This window comes from Thunnus thynnus, chromosome 1 (assembly GCF_963924715.1).
Source record: "Thunnus thynnus chromosome 1, fThuThy2.1, whole genome shotgun sequence".
Taxonomy (NCBI): domain Eukaryota; kingdom Metazoa; phylum Chordata; class Actinopteri; order Scombriformes; family Scombridae; genus Thunnus; species Thunnus thynnus.
Window position 1 is genome coordinate 27,907,588 of NC_089517.1, and position 8,750 is coordinate 27,916,337.

Consider the following 8,750-nt stretch of genomic DNA (forward strand, 5'->3'; position numbering starts at 1 on the left):
GATCCAATGTAGATTTGTAACTTCATTTTAAACAAAGCTACTTTCTGTGACCTCAGCATAATTTCATCATATTTCTATGCAGTTTATCAGTGATTGCACTATAAAAGAAAGAATGTTGTCTATATTACAATATGAAACAGTATTATTGCAAGTCTTCTGCTGGATTTAAATAGAAGCAGAGAATATCAAATTTGAACTTACTTGAAGCTGCCTCTTTGATGTACTTGAAGCTTCCTGTTGACATGTCTACCTTACACTGAAAAGATGTGATTTACACAAATAGATTAAATCAGTTTTAATACTACTATGTAAATTCAGCAAAAAAATTATTGAAGTGTCTGACCCATGTGCTGTAGCCAGTTCCAGTTTATTAGAAATGTGACGGTTTTGTACATATATATATATATATATATTTAATGTGATCTTTTATAAAATGTTGTCAAATGCAGACTATGTAGGAGACAACTTGCCTCTTGCAGTATGGCTGTTTGACCACACAGAGGCGCTAATGGTTTTAGTATGAAATAAAGAGCTCCAACATGTACAGATTACCTTCATTCATCCTTCACAGATCATAGTCTGCATTTATGGCAGTCCATTCTATTTCCTGCTATTCTGTTTTTCACTCTCTCTTTCTCTGCATCAATCTTTCATCATCATCATGATGCATCAATATTTGCCTTTCTTTCTCAACATTACATTGAATGGGGGTCTATGGAAATCAAGGTAATCACTTAACACCCATTCATACTGTAGCAATAAATACCACGGGTATTGTGTTATTTTGTAGCTGCACCACATTTACAAAGATGGTCATTTGGAATGGCTTCCTAGTATGGAGACTTGTTGGGTGTTGAGCAGCTTTACTCTACTCAACTCTACTGCTCAAAGGCACTTCAAGGACAGTTGGTGGGAGAATGGCAGATCGTTGCTCAGTCACTCCTCCCACCAAGCTGGGGTTTTGAAACAGCTGACATCCAGTTTCTTTCTAATCTTTTGGCTACCAGCATCCATATTTTACTTCTGATTCTGTATTCATGGGAGAATATTTGTTAAAAGACAGAGACATAACATAATATCTCACTTATTTTTCCTCTGTTGTTGGGAGAATGATTGGTTTAACACAGCAGCTGTTCGCAACATTTCCTTTCACTTATTTTTGCCAAACCTACGGTGTAGTTGTTTTGTGTTATTCTCCAAAATGTATATATGGAGATACTTTACATATATTTTTACTATTTGACAGTTATGTCCTTCATGCTTAGAATGATATCGAGGATCTAAGTGCATTGAACACCCTTGTTGTTTAAAGAACCTTGACACAAGCTGCTAAATAGTTTATTATTATTCTGCAGTTATTCAGGGAGGTTGCTTTGCATAGAGCCTATTTGTTTCTTGTTTGAGTGGTTTGTTATATTTGCCCCATTTAATCAAGGCATTGTACTCAATCATTAAAATGTGATCTTAAATTGTTTCCAATACATTACACACAGCAAATGGTACTGCAGCTACATTTAAACACTGTTAATATGGGAAATTAACGACATTCTTTGCCTTCAGGTGGCAGTATTGGCCCTCTATAACTGTCTACCACTCATACTGACTGTCCATTGGGAGCGCTATATAACCTTTGTTTTTCCTCACAGTACTCTATCTATAAATTCTGTATTAAGTGGACAAAAAATATGAAATAGTTAAGGTGATTGATACTATTTGCCTGCTTAAACTATTATTCTTTTTTTAACTCACATGCAGCAAAAACATTTTTTCTCTCAACATCCTGTGAGCAGGTGACCATCACACATGTGGATTAGATTCCAAATACACTTTACATGGATTTATCTGAGGATGTTTGCCTCCCTTCTGTCTGCTTCTCGCTGTATGGAGAGAGTGTTAGAATTACTCTGTGGAGTTGGGGATGAAATTATACAGAGATGTAGATACACAGAGGACCCACCAGCAGCCACCGACAAACACTGTAATTGCCATATACATAGAAATCTCTTGTGATTTCATGTGAATGTGTGCACACAGAAATCTCTTATGACAAGTGGTGATAGGAAAGACAGAAAAGCAGGACTGGTTGTCAGCTCCAGAATATAGTCATTGATTTATAACAAATGAAGAATGTACACACACAGGTCTTTTTTCAATTATATTTTGTTGACTTGAAGAGCGTGGGTGGAAAAACATCCAACTGCATACCTCTAATCATTTCATTCAGACAAATAGACTCCAAAAAACACATCTGATCTAAATGCTAAGTGGGTCTTAGAGGGTGGACTTACAGTGGCCTATTGGTTAGTGAAGTTTTCTCATAACCACTGGGCCAGGGTTTAATTTGCTGTGCAATTTCCAAACTTGCCAAAGTAGGTGTCTTTAGCATGATCCTTAGCCCCCGCCTGCCTGTGTTGGGAGGACTGTAGTGGCACTCTGTTTTGGTAAAGGTAGAAGGTTAGGCAAAGTCTCACATACAGCTTTAATGAGTCTTAGACATTGGCATGAAAATATTAGGAACGAAAGTCCTCTATATGAGACAAATTAGTTTGACTTTAGATTATGTGAATTTATTTGAATTTGAGAACAGTTTGACATGTGAGAAGAGATGCACTGTGGTTGAGATATTACAGAGGACTTTAAGACTTGGTGTTTTGATCAGTGCAGACACTACAGTGGTTTACAATTTACAATTTATTTCTTGGGGGAATCCATAAAGTAAATGACAGTCAAGGCTGAAGTAATTACTGTCAGGAAGAGTTCTCTGATATGCAACACTCATGATCAGTCATGTCAACATGAGAAAACAGTGGGGTTGGAGGAAGGAAGGAGAAGGTGGGGTCCATATAAAGGGCACTGTATGACCTAAAGTTGACACAGAACAGAAGGCCTTTTTGTTTTATTTCTCAGGAGAGATGGAGATAGAGTGCCCTTTCATGATGTTAAACAAACACACACAGTACACACACACACACACACTCACACATATTACTGTCTGGACAAAGGTGTACAGACATGCGCTCACACAGGAATGCATTTATGCTTGTGTAACATGCACAAGCACATGGTACCACCATGCATGTCTCCTATAAAATTGTTCTCTGAGGGTCACAGACACAGTCAGGCATCCTATGAGTAAAATGTAAAAGAGCTACGATGAGGAAGAAGGCTCAATGGGAAGTGCTCTCTCCTAAACATGATCATTCACACTGGGTTGGAAATACAACTACCATCATTACCCATTTTTCTATTCACAATAGTTTAACAGTGACCTGAAAAATCTGCATCTGCAGTCATAGGCTTTCCAAATTGGGTAGTTAGTGATCAAGCTGGCTTAAAATAGAATAAAAAGGGGAAAAAAGGGATAAAATCATTATGTTCATAATTGTATGCAGAATTGTTTTGGATTTCTGTAAAGTGGTTACTGTTCATTAATAATTAACACAATATATCATATCTTAATTCTACTAAAAAACATAAAAATGACAAATCTTGTCAACCTCAAAGTGACAAGAAGACATCAGGAAGTCACTGCTCCCAGCCAAGATACTGTGGATTTTGTTACTTTTGGACAGAGCCATGCTAGCTGTTGTCCCGTTTCCACTCTTTATGCTAAGCTAACTGGCTGCTGGCGGTACTGTAGCTTCATATTTACCAGACAAATATGAGAGTGGTATCGATGTTCTCATCTAATTCTCGCAAGAAAGCAAATAAGCGTATTTCCCAAAATGTCAAACTATTCCTTTAACAGCAAAGTGACTTCTAGCATTGTCAAGCTTTTTATCATAACAAGAGGTTGGGTTGCAGTCCCAGCTGGACTTTGATATTTGTGTTGACACAAAGTCAAACAAATACACAAATCAGCAGCTCCCAAAAGCTATTGGCATCATACAGCAAAAATCCCCACCCTAGATCATCTTTACTTGTGCATGATGAGAGGAATCAAATCATCCAGCCAGCTACTAAGGAGGGGTCACCCAGCTGTCTGGAGCTTGGCCATGTTAGTCAGCTACAGCGAGGGAGTGCTGCTGCCACCAGCCTGTGAAATCACTGATCTTATGATGGGAGTCGTCCCCCTGACAGCACAGGAAACGGTGACAGTGGAGGATGGAGAATGAGTCTGGTGAAATATGGGCCTGTCAGAGGGGAGAGAGGCTGAGAACAGTGGCGCAGGGCCGTCGCTTCCCGTGGCTGACTTCATCATCGACACTCCCCACGGAGCCAGTGGAGGGATGGGTGAGTGGGGGAGCGTGGGTTTTGCGGGGACCCGATTAAGGCCTATCTTGCCTCCACAAGATCTCCTCATTTGTTCCAATTGTCTGGGACTATAAACACGAATATCCCAACTTCAATTTCTGCCTTTCAAGGAAGGAAGGCCTTAATGAGAATTTATTGCCTTGTTGTTGTAACCGTGTGGACTCCCAGGGATGCTAGAGGATTGTCCATTTGCATACTCCTTAAAATTGATGAGTGGGAAAAGTGAGGGAACTAAGTTGTAAGAAAGAGTGCTTATTTTTTGCAGCAGACACCAAAGACAAGCCAGATGTTTCAGTGATGAGGCAAGAGGTATTTAAACTGTCTGCCAGTGCACTCGAGTGTGTCCTGTGTCTATGACACAAGCTGCTTCTTTGTCTCGTATAACGCGCATCGCTTTCGATCAACACATTGTCATAATTAAACGACCAAATAGGTTGATTGTACCATGCATTCCAGAACAACCCATAGGAGCGTTTTTTAATATGCCGCCTCTATCAGCAGCTTTCCAAAACCGTTACAAATCACTAAAAAAATAAATAAATAAAATAAAAAAATAATGTTTTATAATGTGACAATGCTGTGGTTTGGTTAGGTTTAGGCACAAAGTCATTTGGTTAGGAAAAGATTATGGTTTAAGTTAAAATGATTACTTGAAACTTGGCGTGGGTTAAAGTTACTACTTCTTTAAATTAAGGCAACCTTCATTGTCAAGGCAACAGTAAACACCACAATAATCATAGTTACGTTTTAAAAAAAAACTGTCCCAATTCACTGTTGGTAATGTGACACTCACGGTTGGAAAGGTAAAGTGAACAGCGGTCTCCTGCAGTTATGTCTACTTTTTAACATCTATCTATTTATCTATCACGACTCACCACCCTACGAATATGGAGATTTGTCACCTAATATAGATGCATTTGAGCTCCGTCACTTCTCCTGGTCATAATTACTACATGGTGTCTGTCACTCAAACATAACTATAGGTCAGTTTTGGCTACTAAATTTACAACTTATACTGTTGTTTTTCCAAGGAGGACAGGCTGCTTTTGATGCAGAGTGTTAACATAAGAAGTGAAATGTTTGTTAACTCAGATGGTGGAGTCAGCTCTGCTTAAAGTGTGCGCAGGATGAGCTATTATCAAAACAAATGAGCCAGCAACTGCAGCTGCATGTAAATCAGAACACTGTTTCCCCCCACAATCCAAATGTCCTCAGCCATTCACTATCTCCCGGCCCAGTGGTTTCTCATCTGCCTCTATTCTTCCTTTACAAAGCCAACCTTTCCTCTTACCTTTCCCATGCAGCAATGTGTTTATCCCTACGGAAATGAAGATTTCTTCACATCTTTATTCGTTTAATTAGGTCGCAAAGCAGAGCTAGAGCCAGAAGATGAATTACCTGTGGCCTTGATATTGTGCCACAGAATCTCTACACAGTAGGCTCTGCAGAAATTAGACCTCAAGTCTGGAGGTGGGCTTTTTGGCGATGTCGACTCACAGACTAGTCCCTATTCTCTCTTTCCACTAAATTCAATTATCCTCACATAAACCTGCTGAAGTGAAGAATGGAGGTCTCAAGTCATGTCTCTTAGTCCTGTCTCATTGTAAGCCAGCTGATCAAATTAGGGCGGAGTAATTTGAGTCTTTGTCAACAGTTAGTCTTTTCATTATTATGGGGGAAAGTCTAAATCTGGACCAAGAGGGTGTTAGTAAGTTGAGCACTCTGCTCTACATTGATTTATGTTTTTAAGATAAATATATAAATCTTGCAAATTACCATAAAAAATACTACTTGAAAAAACTACTAGATAGTCTAGTCTTAACTATTAAAAGATGTATGCATTTAGAAGAAGCTTAATTGCACATGCTACATACAGATTGTGGAGGCAAAGTGTCCCAGACAAAAAGTCTGATTAAACACAAATGGTAATTATGATTTGAGAACACGTTGTGACGTGACCTCACCATGAACTATTACACACTCTGACTGCGGCTAAAAGGGGACGGGGGTGGAGAGGGGGAGCTGGAATGTGTCATTTACTGAAGCTAAATGTTGTCACCTTGTCGCCTACTTATGATTATGCGCTGCAGGAGTGAGATAACTGTCTAATAACACATCAGCTGAACTATCTGGTGCACATGCAAGGTAGGAAAAGTGGAAAGAAAAGAAGAAAGGAAGAAGAATGTCAGGTGGATATAAGAAGGATTTATTTTGTTCAAATAATTAATTTGACAACTTGCCAAGGACGACATGTAGGCTATTGGCCATTGTGATCATGGGTTAGCAAAGATGTGATGGATGTTGGAGGGGACAAAAATGTTTCAGTAGATCATGATAGGTCAAAGTTGTCATCACAGACATAGCAACCTCCACAATCTTACTGTATTCATGGCAGATCACTAGAATTGGATTTATTTCAGCTTCATCACTGCATAAACAATACTGTACAACTGTAATGGCCCATTATTATAGTGCTTCACTGGTAATGCCAGAAATTTAAGCCAATGGCCATTCACAATATCCAGCCTTCATTTGGCCATGAGTGACAACTTCAAACCTAGGAAAAGGTGTTTCCTTGTGTTTTTCCATTTTCAGCATCAGCAGCATTACACCCATGGCTTCCATTCCCGCAGGGGTTTTGTGTAGTCAATGACGTCTCGCCGCTGGAAGATCTAATCAGTCCTGCTTCACTTCACTTGATCTGTTTCCTCAATTATGCTGCAAGCTTGCAGCTGAAAATGCTTGTTGCTTTACATAGGTTTGCTGGTAAAGTAAATGTGGCTTGCTGTAAGAGGAAATATTTGTCTTGGGGGTTCTTATAGCTCTCCCTACAGATTTTCTGCTTATCTGTGATCAGACATAACGTTTGCTGCCCAAAGCAGAGTATTTACATATGTAACGGATTTGCTCTTATCATATTGCAACCTGATCTATGAGCAGTCTAGAATCTTTCCTTTTTCTCAGGATGCTAATACACTTTCTTGCCACATGTTCTTGATCAGGTGCCAGTATGTTTTACAGAGCTCACGCATTGAATGGGGCTGCAGCATTCAAGGAGAATTACAACATGCCTGTTGCTTCAGATATAATCAGAAAATGTATTATTAAGAAGGTAGTTTCAAAATCCCTTGGGATGGTGTGTGTTTTCTGCCACATACAGAGTTATATTCATTACGTCTTCTGATATAACCCTTGGTTCAAGCAGAAAAATTATCCTGCATATCCTGTCAGCTGATCTGTGTTAACTGACTTACAATCACCAAAGACCAAGTGGCAACTACCACGGCTTGAAGCTGAACCCAGTAGAAGTACCTTAAAGTGCAAAGTCACTGACGGCCACTAGATGCTGGCTCCAAAAAGTTCCTGGCTCCACTTTACTCTCATTTTAAAAAGTGTCACCTTCTCTCTAGAAAGACTAAGTCAATAGTTTTATTCAACAAGTTATTATGGTCTCATTCGCTAAGTCTTCTAATTAGTGTGCTGGTGGTTATTTTGGAAATTACTGCTCCATTAGTAAGATTTGAAGACTTAAAGTAGCTTTAATGTCTGCCGTGTGGGAGTTGATTGACAGCTATGATTGACAGTTTGCTCACCTGGCACTCTCCCCAACTTCAGTACTCCCACTGAGTTGGACAATTGATGCACTATCTCTGTACTTTTAATGTTACTTGATTATGATACCTGCCCTGTTAGCACAATATAGCTAAAGTAGCTAACATTAGCCCAAGTGTGCAGCACTTGGTGTTCCCAGTAAGCTAACAAGGTGTGTTTCCAGAGCGTGAAAGGCAACATCCTGCGCTCCTTATTTGGAAGGTTCAAACAAAAAAGATAGCCAACCATGAGCTGTACTGTGGGCTTCAAACCGGCTCCAATGCAACCCAATGGGTGACATCACACCACGCTACGTCCATCTTTATATACAGTCTATGCCAAACAAACCATTGAGGCAGTATGTATAATCTGACAAGCTGTTCTGACCATTCATACCAACACTTCTGTTGCTCTTTGCATGCTACTAGTTGATTTGTCCCTCCAGTCTGCTCCTGTTCTAGTTTCTTTCTCAGAACCATGCTTGCGTTGGCATCTCTGGCATTGTGCATCATGTATATTCCATTTCTCAGTGATACAGTATGTGTCTGTTTTGTTTTGTTGTGTACACCCCTTGGGGGATTTTTATGTGCTCCACTCAGAATCTCACACTGTTTGGATTCATTTGGGAAACACCCTCTAGCACATTTCTGATAAATACAATTGCATATTCATTTGTTGGAAGAAATTGTCCTAAATCATTTACATGTCCCTAACTCAAGCGTTTTGACAGCCATTGCAGACACTGTTGTTGGGAATGTGCTGCGGTATGTCCTTTTCATTACCAATAACAAGAATATGAAGCCAACACAGTAAAAAAGGCTCCTGGTGGACATTGTGCATTATTGCTCCCACCCCACTGAGGCTTCATTTAAGCTACTTAACTAGCAGCTGCATGAGAATATGTA